This window comes from Zonotrichia albicollis (genome assembly GCF_047830755.1).
Source record: "Zonotrichia albicollis isolate bZonAlb1 chromosome Z unlocalized genomic scaffold, bZonAlb1.hap1 SUPER_Z_unloc_1, whole genome shotgun sequence".
In the NCBI taxonomy this organism is placed as follows: domain Eukaryota; kingdom Metazoa; phylum Chordata; class Aves; order Passeriformes; family Passerellidae; genus Zonotrichia; species Zonotrichia albicollis.
In genome coordinates, this window is record NW_027428339.1 from 696,563 (window position 1) to 710,394 (window position 13,832).

At 48.7% G+C, this 13,832-nt stretch overlaps 1 long non-coding RNA gene across 1 annotated transcript; it reads left to right on the forward strand.

Moving 5' to 3' along the window:
- The first annotated feature begins 4,588 nt into the window (after nt 1–4,588).
- Nucleotides 4,589–7,059, forward strand: LOC141727340 (uncharacterized). The gene is made up of 3 exons (XR_012578357.1): nt 4,589–5,725; nt 5,829–6,871; nt 6,969–7,059. It is a non-coding gene; the product is annotated as an uncharacterized LOC141727340 (long non-coding RNA).
- The last annotated feature ends 6,773 nt before the right edge of the window (nt 7,060–13,832 follow it).

A 13,832-nucleotide genomic window follows, 5' to 3' on the forward strand; every position in this document is an offset into this window, starting at 1 on the left:
CAAATCGTGTCGCAGTCCCGGAAGAGGCGCTTGTCATCCAGAGTGCCAAATAAAGACCTGTAAATTCCCAGCTCTGCCTTGTGTTTCATGTGGTTTTTTTACTTCATATTTATGTCATTACAGAAAGCAAGGAAAGAAGAAATGTGACTGGTTCCCACTATTGTTGTGTGAAGGCTTTTTTAAAAGGCTGGTGTATTTGTATTCTCTTTCTCCACTCCAAGCTTGACTTTTCCCATTTTTCGACGTCTGCTGCATTGGGTGTCCCAAGGGGTCTTAGGAGTTGGCGCTGATCCTGCTTTTTCTGAGGGTTAATCAAAGTGTGCTAGCAGAATGATAGTTTTCTGCACTGGAAAGCTTTCCCTCAATGCCATCAGTGCACGTACGTGTTTGAATTGTGGAACCAGACGGACTAAGGAAAGCCAAGGCCCGTAGCAGATTTCTGTTTGCTCTGTCTGTGAGAAGCGGGCTGTGTGCTGCACAGGGAGAGGCGCTGTTGGAGTGGCATCGGCGCCAGGTGTGAGTGTGAGGATGATGAGGGGCTCGGAGCAGCCCAGGTGTGAGTGTGAGGATGATGAGGGGCTCGGAGCAGCCCAGGTGTGAGTGTGAGGATGATGAGGGGCTCGGAGCAGCCCAGGTGTGAGTGTGAGGATGATGAGGGGCTCGGAGCAGCCCAGGTGTGAGTGTGAGGATGATGGGGCTCGGAGCAGCCCAGGTGTGAGTGTGAGGATGATGAGGGCTCGGAGCAGCCCAGGTGTGAGGATGATGGGGCTCGGAGCAGCCCAGGTGTGAGCTGTGAGGATGATGAGGGGGTGGCTCTTGCCGGGGCAGTTTTAACGGGGGGAGAGTTTGCCTCTGTACATTTTTGCACGGAGCTGCTGAGTGGAGGGGTTTGTGCCGAGGGACGAATCTTTGTGCCGGGGAGCAGCAGCCGAGCAGGTGAGCCCGTGTGGGTTTGGAGCGGGGAATTTTGTCCTTCCCCTTTGCAATTTCATCTTGCCAGTCCCTCCCCGCTTCCCCAGGAGCAGAAATGGAGCTTATGAGGACGAAAGGGATTAAGGAGAAGGAAGCAGCTCCTCTTCTTTTATTGTCTGCGTTTGAACTGAGGGGATCCCTCTTCACTTGTGGTTTTAAGGGCGTTGATTGCAGGAAAAGCTGCCTTTTCCAGGCTGTTGGGGGTATCCCGGGGGTGACAGGGAATCCCTGCGTTCTATTTGAAGGGGAATGGGAAAAGTATTCTTGTGGTGTTATGGGTTTGGTTTGAAGGCAGCCACCCCATTTTCATCACCCTAGGGTTGAAATGGAGGGGGCAGCCGTGGTGTCCCTCCTTTTCAAGGCTTTGAATGGAGGTGGAAATGGCCCTTTGCCATCAGTCGAAGGCTTTCATTTGAGGAGCGCCCCTTCTTTTGTGCTCTCGTAGGGGACGAACGTGAAGGGGAGAGGACACTTCTTTGCCCTTGTTGAAGGGAGGCGAGCCCCGCCTGCGGCGTCAGTTTCGGGGTTCGGTTGCGGGAAGCTGCAGCTGTGGCAGCCTTTGCAGGGCTGCAATGGGGCCGTGCCGCTGCATGGGAGGGCGCTTGTGGTGCCCGCGGCCCGGGCCGGAACGTTGCCGCTCGGGAGCGGCGCTGGCACGGCCCGGGCAGCTGCCGGGGCGCACGGGGGATTTGGCGCGGCCGGGCCGGCCGAGGGCGGCGGTGGCGGAGCCGCGCCGGTGCGAGCCGAGGGAGCCGCGCCGGGCCGGCCGAGGGCGGCAGAGGCGGCGCGGGCGCTGCTGCGGCGGCCCGGGCGGTGCCGGCCGCTCCGGGCGCGGGGCTCGGGCGCCGCCGCCACCCCCGGGCCCGGTGCCGGCCCCGCCGGGCAGGGGCAGCGGGCGCGGCTCTCCGGGCCGGCGCCGGCCCCGCGTACCGGAGGAGCCGCCGGAGGAGCCGGTCTCCTGGCGGGATCCGCGCTCCGTCCGGGGCCGGCAGCGAGCGCGGGCTTCGGCTGCTCGCAGTGCTGGGGCGGTGCCGCGGTTCGGAGGCGCTTTTTCGGCATTGATTGCATCGCTGTGTTCGGTTTGCAGCGGGGGTACGCTAAGGGCTACGGGGTTCTTCCTGACTGCTGCGGTTCTCGGTGCCGGTGGGGATGATAAAGGTTCGTTTCGGATTGGGTTTCGTAGTCGGATATGGTTTTTTTGCCGGGGTATTATGTTTAGAAAGGCGCGCAATGGTTTTTACGGGTCGTAGCGCGAAGCAGCGGTTCGGATTTTAATTCTGTTGAGGTGGCTTTTATTGGCGTGAGCGGGTAGTGTTTGTTTCGGTGGGCTTTTGAGGTAGCGTCGTGTCGTTCATAGCAGCGGGTTTTTAATCTCGAGAATTGCATGTGTGTTTATCGTCTTCCAGGGCTTTTATTTATTTGGTTTGTTTGATTGTAGTGTATGTTTTATGGTTGCGGGTAATTTGGGAGACATTGTTTATGGTTACGTTTGTCTTTAGTCTTTGTGTTTGTTTCTAGGTGTTATTTTTATTTTGATAGCTTGAGGCACTATGGGTTTATTCCGTTGGGAATAATATTTTTGTTGAAAATGAAAGGTTATTCGGTTTTGGGGCTTTTTTTGTTGTTGGGTTTTTTTTTTTGATTATTTTCGTTGTTGTTGTTGTTCTTTCATGTATTTGATTGTTGTTCATCGGTTTTTTTTTTGGGAATCTGGGTATTTATATGGTGGATCTTTTCAAGTAGTATTGAGTAGTTGTTTTCTTAGTTTTTAGACCTTGAGATTTTTTCTATTTCGTTAAGTAGTTCGTCTGTTATATTTACAGAGGATTGGTTATTCTTTGAGTTAGTGTAGAGGTAGAATTTTGTTTATTTTTTTTTAGTAACCTTCAGGGTCAGTGGCACTGTTTGTAGTTTAGTAGGTTGGTTTGATTTCTTTTTTTAGTAGTTGTTGTAATTTGCTGTGCGTGTTTCTATAGGGTTTTCTTTTATCTTGGTTCCATTTTTCGGATATGATGAGAATTTGTTATTGAAAAGGGCTTTTGAGGTAGCGTTGTGTCGTTCATAGCAGCGGGTTTTTAATCTCGGGAATTGCATGTGTGTTTATCGTCTTCCAGGGCTTTTATTTATTTGGTTTGTTTGATTGTAGTGTATGTTTTATGGTTGCGGGTAATTTGGGAGACATTGTTTATGGTTACGTTTGTCTTTAGGCTTTGTGTTTATTTCTAGGTGTTATTTTTAATTTGATAGCGTGAGACACTATGGGTTTATTCAGTTAGGTATAAATTTTTTGTTGGAAATGAAAGTTTATTCGGTTTTGGGGCTATTTTTGTTGTTGTGTTTTTTTTTTTTTTTGATTGTTTTTTGCTGTTGTTCTTTCATGTATTTGATTGTTGTTCATTGGGTTTTTTTTTGGGAATATGGGTATTTATATGGTGGATCTTTTCAAGTAGTATTGAGTAGTTGTTTTCTTAGTTTTTAGTCCTTGAGATTTTTTCTATTTCGTTAAGTAGTTCGTCTGTTATATTTACAGAGGATTGGTTATTCTTTGAGTTAGTGTAGAGGTAGAATTTTGTTTATTTTTTTTTAGTAACCTTCAGGGTCAGTGGCACTGTTTGGAGTTTAGTAGGTTGGTTTGATTTCTTTTTTTAGTAGTTGTTGTAATTTGCTGTGCGTGTTTCTATAGGGTTTTCTTTTATCTTGGTTCCATTTTTCGGATATGATGAGAATTTGTTATTGAAAAGAGTGTTTTGTGGTTTTTTGGCTGGCAGATTTTTGGCTGTTGGAGGTATCTTGATGTTTTTCGAAGATATTGCTGGCAATTCAATGCTCTTTGTATTGTAATTTTAATTAGGAATTGGATTTCTAATGTAATATTATAACTACATTTAAACAAAACAGATGTGTGGAAATGGGAATAAACCTCTCTTGTTTTTATATATTTGATCTTTTTTTAAAATTTTACTTGTAACATAAGTTATTATATATTACAATAAGATATTATCTTTTTTAATTAGAGTATTGTGTATATTTATAGATATGTAGATAGAGAATATAAATATAGACACAACCCAACTCAAATATAAATATAGAAATGTGTTTCAAATAAATGCAGGTATACATAAAATTTTTAAATAATTGTAAATATAAAATAACATCAATTGATACTACGCATAATACAAGTAATACTGTATATGTCTTATTTATTATATTATAGGAAATAGATATAAAATAGATATATCAATTGATGTACTATACTTATAAAACAAATTATAGATATGATAATTATAATTATTAAAGTATTTATCAAGTAGTTGAAAATAAAGGATGGTTTTGTTTTTCATTTGGCAAAAGCAGGGGTTTTAGTATAAAAATTATAAATACAAATAATATAAAGGTAGAAGTCTAAGTATATAAATATATCATAAATAGCTAAAGATTAATATAAAAATTAAAAATAAAGGAAAAAACAAGGTTTAGCAGTAGATATGATACGTAATTTAATAAATAATTTCTCTCTATTATTTGAGCAGGATACATATTATATATATTCTAAATATAATGCATCAATATAAACTAGAAATATAAATGTGTATATAGTCATGCAAGCTATAAATATAACAATATTTCAGTATAGTTTAAAAGAAGGGTTTTCTGGTATTTATTTAGTTAGAATTGGATTTTTTTTAAATAATAAAAGTGTTTTAGAAATGTAGTTTTAAGCTATAGAAGAACTATATAAGAACTATACAATTAATAGAGAAAGATATTTATAAAAACACAGAGAAATACATATAAACAATAGGAATAGACAGAATATATTGTATAAATTACATGCTACATCAATGTTCACTATAAATATGCGTGTGACTATAAATATGAAAAATAGAAATAAAACTTTTATTTAAACATGGCTTTAAATCAAGGGGGCTTGTTTGACTCTTGCTCGATAGGAGGCAGGTTTTTGGCATTTATTTCAGAGCAGTTTTTGTCTGGGGTCGCCCCTGTTCTTTTTTGCCGCCTTCGCTGCCCGCAGCCCCGAGGCGCGCTGCGCCCCCGTCTGGGGCGGGCGGCAGTGCTGCCTCCTTGTGGGCAGAGCGCGGTACTGCAGCCGTGAGCCGGCAGGCAGCCGAGAGGCCGCCGTGTTGGGAGTGGCGTGTCGCGGGTGTCTCGGACTGGCTTGACCTTCTCAAAATGGCGGCCAAAAAGGCGGAGAAAATAGCACACCCCGGTGAGTCTGCCCCCCTGTGTCCAAAGGGCGGTACTGCACCCCCCGAGCCAGCGCCTTGCCTCTCGCCGCTGGGTGCCGGGGGCGGCGGAAGGACGCGGCTGCCGAGCGAAGGAAGTGCGAGGGGCGGGAGCGAGCGGCATCGGAACAGGGCTGCAGCCCCCGGGCCCGCGCCCGCCCCGCTCCAGGCGCTGGGAGCGACCGCGGGCCGGACAATCCCGGCGGGGCGGCCCCGGGCAGGCGGCGCAGGAGGCGGAGCGGGGCCGTGGCTCTCGCCGCCGTCGCTGCCGCCAGCTTTGGAAGGTCGGGCCGGGCGCCCGTCCCGTCCCGCCGGCTCCCGGTCTCTGTAAACTCCTCTGTGGCTTCGCAGGTCCGTGCTGGAGAGTGGGAGAAAGGGCCCTGCTGGTTGCCGTGTCCTCGGTGGGCAGCGAGCTCTGACCTTGGCCGGATGGGCTGCTGAGTAATGGAACAATGGGGATGCGCTTTTATGTATTTAGTGACCTTTACAGATTTCTCCCCCTGCTTCAGGTGAGCGTGCATCATTGCAGGCTTGGGATTGGGTGAAATGCGCTGAGGAAACCGGCTCTGGGGAGGGAAATGCTCTGTTAACATGTGCCTGTTCTTCTGTCAGACTCATCCCAGCAGGACAGCATGAAGACTGAAAGTGTAAGAAGATGTGGAGGGAAAGAGAGAATCTGACAGGAGCATTGAACGCACAGGTGCACGAATTCTGCTTTTGGCTTGGATTTAAACTCAGAAGTTGTAAGGAATTTGGGAAGGAGAAGGGACATTTCAGAAGGAGAAGGAGTTGTTGTTACAGTCCTGGCAAAATGTTTTGTTCTAGCTGATAAAAGAAGTTAGTTTAAATTAAAAAAAATTTAAAATGTGGGGGTTTTTTTCCTTGACTATTATATTCATTGGTGGTATATGGTGTGTTATTTCTTGGTATTATTAACTCTGTGTAAATTGTTTTTTGAGTGAAGCTAACTTTCTGGATGGGTTTTCAGGTAGGAATAGATGGTATTTCAGGTAGGATTAATTTCAATAGGTTTCTTTCATAGACTTCTCATAGGTATTACTGGGATTTTGGTATTGTTTACTGTATGTATAAACATACAGATTTGGTAGGGCCAGCTGGGCTGCTGGAGTTTTGGGTGTGAATTTATTAGATGGCTTTGGTTAAATACAGAATAATTATGTAAGTTAACAGCAAATGACCCAATTTATCCAGCTATGCTACCTAAACACAAAGTTTTATGTCTTACCAGTTTTCTGTTCTTCTGCTCCAAGTAGCTGTTGCAAAAAAGAAAGCACTGTTATTTTTGTGAAGAGTTTTCTTCTATAACAAGCCCTTTACTCCCCTTGAATCTGAGTCTGAGAGGCCAAACAGCTGCAGCTGTTCTGAGGGCTTTTACACCTGGGAGGATTTGCCCCCTTCCTTTTCCTGGGTGCCATGGGAACGAGAGGCGGGCACCATCGGGGGTATATTAACCCCAGCCTTGGCCGAGGGGCTTCATTCCCTCTCTGGGATGTGCTGGGGTAGGAGTTCTCCTCTCATTTCAGTGAAAAGGCTCTTTCAGCTCATCTCAGCTTGTTTCCAGCAGGTGTTTCTGGGCATCTAAAGCAGCAGAGGCTTGGAAGAGACTGTGAAGAAAACAGCATGGAATACAGGGAGTATGTAGGTTCACAATTTTGGGTTTTGTGTTTAGGGGTGTTAAAGCACCTTTGTAATTTCTGGTTTTGTTCTTGGTTTGTTTTTTATGGTTTTTAGGAGGAGCACGCCTTTCAGAGATTCCAGGTTGTGTCAAGGACAACACTTTTTGCAGCAGATTGATTGTGTCACAGGAGGGATCTGCCCAGTATCCAAGATGATGTTTGAGATTGAGGCTTCAGGTGAGTTGAGGATTGTGAGTGGGAGAGGGAGGGTGAGCAGGTATCCAGTTAGGAGTTCTTGGGAGGGGGTTTGCAGGCAGCAGGGTGAGAAAGGGTGTTTATTTGTTTATTTGAGGGCCCCCCTCCCCACAAGGCTTCTAGCAGAGGCATTCCCATGTCTTAGAGCACACAGAGTCATCCAGTGCACTCACAGGAATGCCATTTAACTTTGCCTTTCTCTAACCCAGGTGCCAGCCCTAATAAAGGCCACAGCCTTGGAATCAGGATGAAGCTGGAGCCTGAGGGAGCCAGGCACACTCAGGAGAGGGCAAGTAGCTGACTGGCTGGGATTTGGCCCGCATAACTCTGGACTCATTCTTTGGTTTTGGTTTTCTTTATTGTAGCTGACCGAGAGGCTCACAGGCCATCACGAGGCTCTCTGAAGCAGACTCATTTCAGGTGCAACGTGGATTCCCGTCGCCGATCATCCAAAAGATAAGTTGGGAGCCACGGCCTGGAGATGGGGGTGTAGCAGGTTGGGAGTTCTTGGGACAGATTTAAAAATTAGCGGAGGGAAAAGCAAACTTCTCCAAGGGCCTCTTAGGACAGCTAAAGGGAGAGGCTCTACTTTTGATGGCAGCTTTCAGGCGGGCAGTGCAGAACAGCTCTGGTTTGTGTCGTGGTTTCCGGTGTGCCGTGTTCCCTAGTGTGTCTTTGGGGTCCCTTTTGCCTTCTTCCCTCGAGGCCCTCACCACAAGCATGATGTGTGGTGTTTGATGTCCCCCTGTTTGTCACGTTCTGTGTCACGGGTGTCTGCACACATATGGGTGCCGGAGCTGTTCTGCCCTGCCGCATGGCCAGCTGCAATGGGACAAGCCCTGGGGAGTGTAAATTTGTAATGGGGGCTGTACTTGGGCTCTAGATGCTATTCCTAGATGGACCTAAGGTGTTTGCAGCTTGTGAGTTATCCTGGTGGTGTTTGACACATGTTCTAACTTTCTTTCAGGTGCAGATGCATTGCATCCATGGCAGAGGGTCAGAGTTAGCAGGTGCCGGGCCTTCCTAGGAGCAGGGTGAGTAGCAGACTGGTGGGGTTTTGGCCGATGGGGTGCCAAGATCAGGCACTGATGTTTGGTTCTCTTTACTCTAGCTGTCTGAGAGACACCAGCCCGGTGACAGCAGGACCTTCCCAGCTGACGAGGTGGCCTTTCTTTGCACGTGGCACGGACCGGCATCGCCAGATGTCTGAGAGATAAGTAGAGGGCTATGACCCACAGAGGGGATGAAGGCAGGGTGCTGGTTTGGGAATTACTGGGAAGGGTTTTTGAGTCCAATTTGGCGGTGGGGGGGTGTCCATGAAGTGGCCCCTTAGGCCCCATGAAAGCCAAGTCTCACCTTTGATCACAGTGCTGAGGTGTTCAGGGCAGAGCAGTCCCGGTGTGTCTGGTGTCACTTGTCTGCTGTGCATTATGTGTTGTTTGTGTATCTCCTGTCTTTTACCTTAGCACTTTGAGGGGCCTGTCAGAAACCTTGGCATCATTGTTAGCATCTGTGATCTCTGCATTCCTTGGCCTGGCACCCAGGCCATAGAACTTTTGACTCGGGAGCTCAGACAGGCATCAGACTCTCTTCTGTCTTTGGAAGCATCCAGTCAGATGTCTTGTCAGGTCTTGTTCTGAGCTGTACGGACAGCTGTGCCCCACCTGGATCCATTATGGTGGATTAGGGCTTGAAAGAATGTGAGGGCAGGCAGAGGATTCTGACCATAGGATTCCTAGGCATCCATCTTTACTGTTCTTGGAATCAATCATTCAGTTAGCATCTTCTTCCTGCAGTGTTCTCTGAGCCTCATCAGCTCACCGTCAGTTTGAACTCAGTCATCTCCTTTTGCATGCTCTCAGTCCTTGCAGCCATTTTCCTTGCCAAGAGATTTCTGTTCCTGTTGTGTCCCCGTTGTGTGTCCTGTCCTGTCTGTCCTGTGTCACGGGTGTCAGCACACATTTGTGCCGGGGCTGCTCTGCCCTGCCGCATAGCCTGGTGCGATAGAAGAGGGCCCGGGGACTTGGAATGTGTAATGTGGGGTGTAGTTGGACTCTAGATGGGATTTGTAGATGGACACAGGACATCTGGAGCTCTTAAGTTGTCCTGCAACAGTGTGACTCTTGTCCTAATGTTTTTTTCAGATTCAGATGAATTAAATCTGGGCCAGAGGGCCCCAACCTCTGTGAGGGGATTCCCCCGAGCAGGTGAGGCCCCATTTGTCTGTGGAGCAGAAGTGTACATGGTGACTCTGTTAGAGCTCTGTTCTTTGTCTTTCTTTTTAGGAAGTGAATCTGGATAGCAGCAGTCAAGGTGAGCCATGGAGAGAAGTGGTTGTTATTGCTCAGCTCTCAAGGAGAAGAATTTTTTCAGCAGCTTGATCATGTCACAAGAGGGATCTGCCCAGTGTCAAGGATGATGTTTGAGATTGAGGCTTCAGGTGAGTTGAGGATTGTGAGTGGGAGAGGGAGGGTGAGCAGGTATCCAGTTAGGAGTTCTTGGGAGGGGGTTTGCAGGCAGCAGGGTGAGAAAGGGTGTTTATTTGTTTATTTGAGGGCCCCCCCCACAAGGCTTCTAGCAGAGGCATTCCCATGTCTTAGAGCACACAGAGTCATCCAGTGCACTCACAGGAATGCCATTTAACTTTGCCTTTCTCTAACCCAGGTGCCAGCCCTAATAAAGGCCACAGCCTTGGAATCAGGATGAAGCTGGAGCCTGAGGGAGCCAGGCACACTCAGGAGAGGGCAAGTAGCTGACTGGCTGGGATTTGGCCCGCATAACTCTGGACTCATTCTTTGGTTTTGGTTTTCTTTATTGTAGCTGACCGAGAGGCTCACAGGCCATCACGAGGCTCTCTGAAGCAGACTCATTTCAGGTGCAACGTGGATTCCCGTCGCCGATCATCCAAAAGATAAGTTGGGAGCCACGGCCTGGAGATGGGGGTGTAGCAGGTTGGGAGTTCTTGGGACAGATTTAAAAATTAGCGGAGGGAAAAGCAAACTTCTCCAAGGGCCTCTTAGGACAGCTAAAGGGAGAGGCTCTACTTTTGATGGCAGCTTTCAGGCGGGCAGTGCAGAACAGCTCTGGTTTGTGTCGTGGTTTCCGGTGTGCTGTGTTCCCTAGTGTGTCTTTGGGATCCCTTTTGCCTTCTTCCCTCGAGGCCCTCACCACAAGCATGATGTGTGGTGTTTGATGTCCCCCTGTTTGTCACGTTCTGTGTCACGGGTGTCTGCACACATATGGGTGCCGGAGCTGGTCTGCCCTGCCGCACGGCCAGCTGCAATGGGACAAGCCCTGGGGAGTGTAAATTTGTAATGGGGGCTGTACTTGGGCTCTAGATGCTATTCCTAGATGGACCTAAGGTGTTTGCAGCTTGTGAGTTATCCTGGTGGTGTTTGACACATGTTCTAACTTTCTTTCAGGTGCAGATGCATTGCATCCATGGCAGAGGGTCAGAGTTAGCAGGTGCCGGGCCTTCCTAGGAGCAGGGTGAGTAGCAGACTGGTGGGGTTTTGGCCGATGGGGTGCCAAGATCAGGCACTGATGTTTGGTTCTCTTTACTCTAGCTGTCTGAGAGACACCAGCCCGGTGACAGCAGGACCTTCCCAGCTGACGAGGTGGCCTTTCTTTGCACGTGGCACGGACCGGCATCGCCAGATGTCTGAGAGATAAGTAGAGGGCTATGACCCACAGAGGGGATGAAGGCAGGGTGCTGGTTTGGGAATTACTGGGAGGGGTTTTTGAGTCCAATTTGGCGGTGGGGGGGTGTCCATGAAGTGGCCCCTTAGGCCCCATGAAAGCCAAGTCTCACCTTTGATCACAGTGCTGAGGTGTTCAGGGCAGAGCAGTCCCGGTGTGTCTGGTGTCACTTGTCTGCTGTGCATTATGTGTTGTTTGTGTATCTCCTGTCTTTTACCTTAGCACTTTGAGGGGCCTGTCAGAAACCTTGGCATCATTGTTAGCATCTGTGATCTCTGCATTCCTTGGCCTGGCACCCAGGCCATAGAACTTTTGACTCGGGAGCTCAGGCAGGCATCAGACTCTTCTCTCTTTGGAAGCATCCAGTCAGATGTCTTGTCAGGTCTTGTTCTGAGCTGTACGGACAGCTGTGCCCCACCTGGATCCATTATGGTGGATTAGGGCTTGAAAGAATGTGAGGGCAGGCAGAGGATTCTGACCATAGGATTCCTAGGCATCCATCTTTACTGTTCTTGGAATCAATCATTCAGTTAGCATCTTCTTCCTGCAGTGTTCTCTGAGCCTCATCAGCTCACCGTCAGTTTGAACTCAGTCATCTCCTTTTGCATGCTCTCAGTCCTTGCAGCCATTTTCCTTGCCAAGAGATTTCTGTTCCTGTTGTGTCCCCGTTGTGTGTCCTGTCCTGTCTGTCCTGTGTCACGGGTGTCAGCACACATTTGTGCCGGGGCTGCTCTGCCCTGCCGCATAGCCTGGTGCGATAGGAGAGGGCCCGGGGACTTGGAATGTGTAATGTGGGGTGTAGTTGGACTCTAGATGGGATTTGTAGATGGACACAGGACATCTGGAGCTCTTAAGTTGTCCTGCAACAGTGTGACTCTTGTCCTAATGTTTTTTTCAGATTCAAATGAATTAAATCTGGGCCAGAGGGCCCTATCCCGGGTGAGGGGATTCCCCCGAGCAGGTGAGGCCCCATTTGTCTGTGGAGCAGAAGTGTACATGGTGACTCTGTTAGAGCTCTGTTCTTTGTCTTTCTTTTTAGGAAGTGAATCTGGATAGCAGCAGTCAAGGTGAGCCATGGAGAGAAGTGGTTGTTATTGCTCAGCTCTCAAGGAGAAGAATTTTTTCAGCAGCTTGATCATGTCACAAGAGGGATCTGCCCAGTGTCAAGGATGATGTTTGAGATTGAGGCTTCAGGTGAGTTGAGGATTGTGAGTGGGAGAGGGAGGGTGAGCAGGTATCCAGTTAGGAGTTCTTGGGAGGGAGTTTGCAGGCAGCAGGGTGAGAAAGGGTGTTTATTTGTTTATTTGAGGGCCCCCCCCACAAGGCTTCTAGCAGAGGCATTCCCATGTCTTAGAGCACACAGAGTCATCCACTGCACTCACAGGAATGCCATTTAACTTTGCCTTTCTCTAACCCAGGTGCCAGCCCTAATAAAGGCCGCAGCCTTGGAATCAGGATGAAGCTGGAGCCTGAGGGAGCCAGGCACACTCAGGAGAGGGCAAGTAGCTGACTGGCTGGGATTTGGCCCGCATAACTCTGGACTCATTCTTTGGTTTTGGTTTTCTTTATTGTAGCTGACCGAGAGGCTCACAGGCCATCACGAGGCTCTCTGAAGCAGACTCATTTCAGGTGCAACGTGGATTCCCGTCGCCGATCATCCAAAAGATAAGTTGGGAGCCACGGCCTGGAGATGGGGGTGTAGCAGGTTGGGAGTTCTTGGGACAGATTTAAAAATTAGCGGAGGGAAAAGCAAACTTCTCCAAGGGCCTCTTAGGACAGCTAAAGGGAGAGGCTCTACTTTTGATGGCAGCTTTCAGGCGGGCAGTGCAGAACAGCTCTGGTTTGTGTCGTGGTTTCCGGTGTGCCGTGTTCCCTAGTGTGTCTTTGGGGTCCCTTTTGCCTTCTTCCCTCGAGGCCCTCACCACAAGCATGATGTGTGGTGTTTGATGTCCCCCTGTTTGTCACGTTCTGTGTCACGGGTGTCTGCACACATATGGGTGCCGGAGCTGTTCTGCCCTGCCGCACGGCCAGCTGCAATGGGACAAGCCCTGGGGAGTGTAAATTTGTAATGGGGGCTGTACTTGGGCTCTAGATGCTATTCCTAGATGGACCTAAGGTGTTTGCAGCTTGTGAGTTATCCTGGTGGTGTTTGACACATGTTCTAACTTTCTTTCAGGTGCAGATGCATTGCATCCATGGCAGAGGGTCAGAGTTAGCAGGTGCCGGGCCTTCCTAGGAGCAGGGTGAGTAGCAGACTGGTGGGGTTTTGGCCGATGGGGTGCCAAGATCAGGCACTGATGTTTGGTTCTCTTTAATCTAGCTGTCTGAGAGACACCAGCCCGGTGACAGCAGGACCTTCCCAGCTGACGAGGTGGCCTTTCTTTGCACGTGGCACGGACTGGCATCGCCAGATGTCTGAGAGATAAGTAGAGGGCTATGACCCACAGAGGGGATGAAGGCAGGGTGCTGGTTTGGGAATTACTGGGAAGGGTTTTTGAGTCCAATTTGGCGGTGGGGGGGTGTCCATGAAGTGGCCCCTTAGGCCCCATGAAAGCCAAGTCTCACCTTTGATCACAGTGCTGAGGTGTTCAGGGCAGAGCAGTCCCGGTGTGTCTGGTGTCACTTGTCTGCTGTGCATTATGTGTTGTTTGTGTATCTCCTGTCTTTTACCTTAGCACTTTGAGGGGCCTGTCAGAAACCTTGGCATCATTGTTAGCATCTGTGATCTCTGCATTCCTTGGCCTGGCACCCAGGCCATAGAACTTTTGACTCGGGAGCTCAGGCAGGCATCAGACTCTTCTCTCTTTGGAAGCATCCAGTCAGATGTCTTGTCAGGTCTTGTTCTGAGCTGTACGGACAGCTGTGCCCCACCTGGATCCATTATGGTGGATTAGGGCTTGAAAGAATGTGAGGGCAGGCAGAGGATTCTGACCATAGGATTCCTAGGCATCCATCTTTACTGTTCTTGGAATCAATCATTCAGTTAGCATCTTCTTCCTGCAGTGTTCTCTGAGCCTCATCAGCT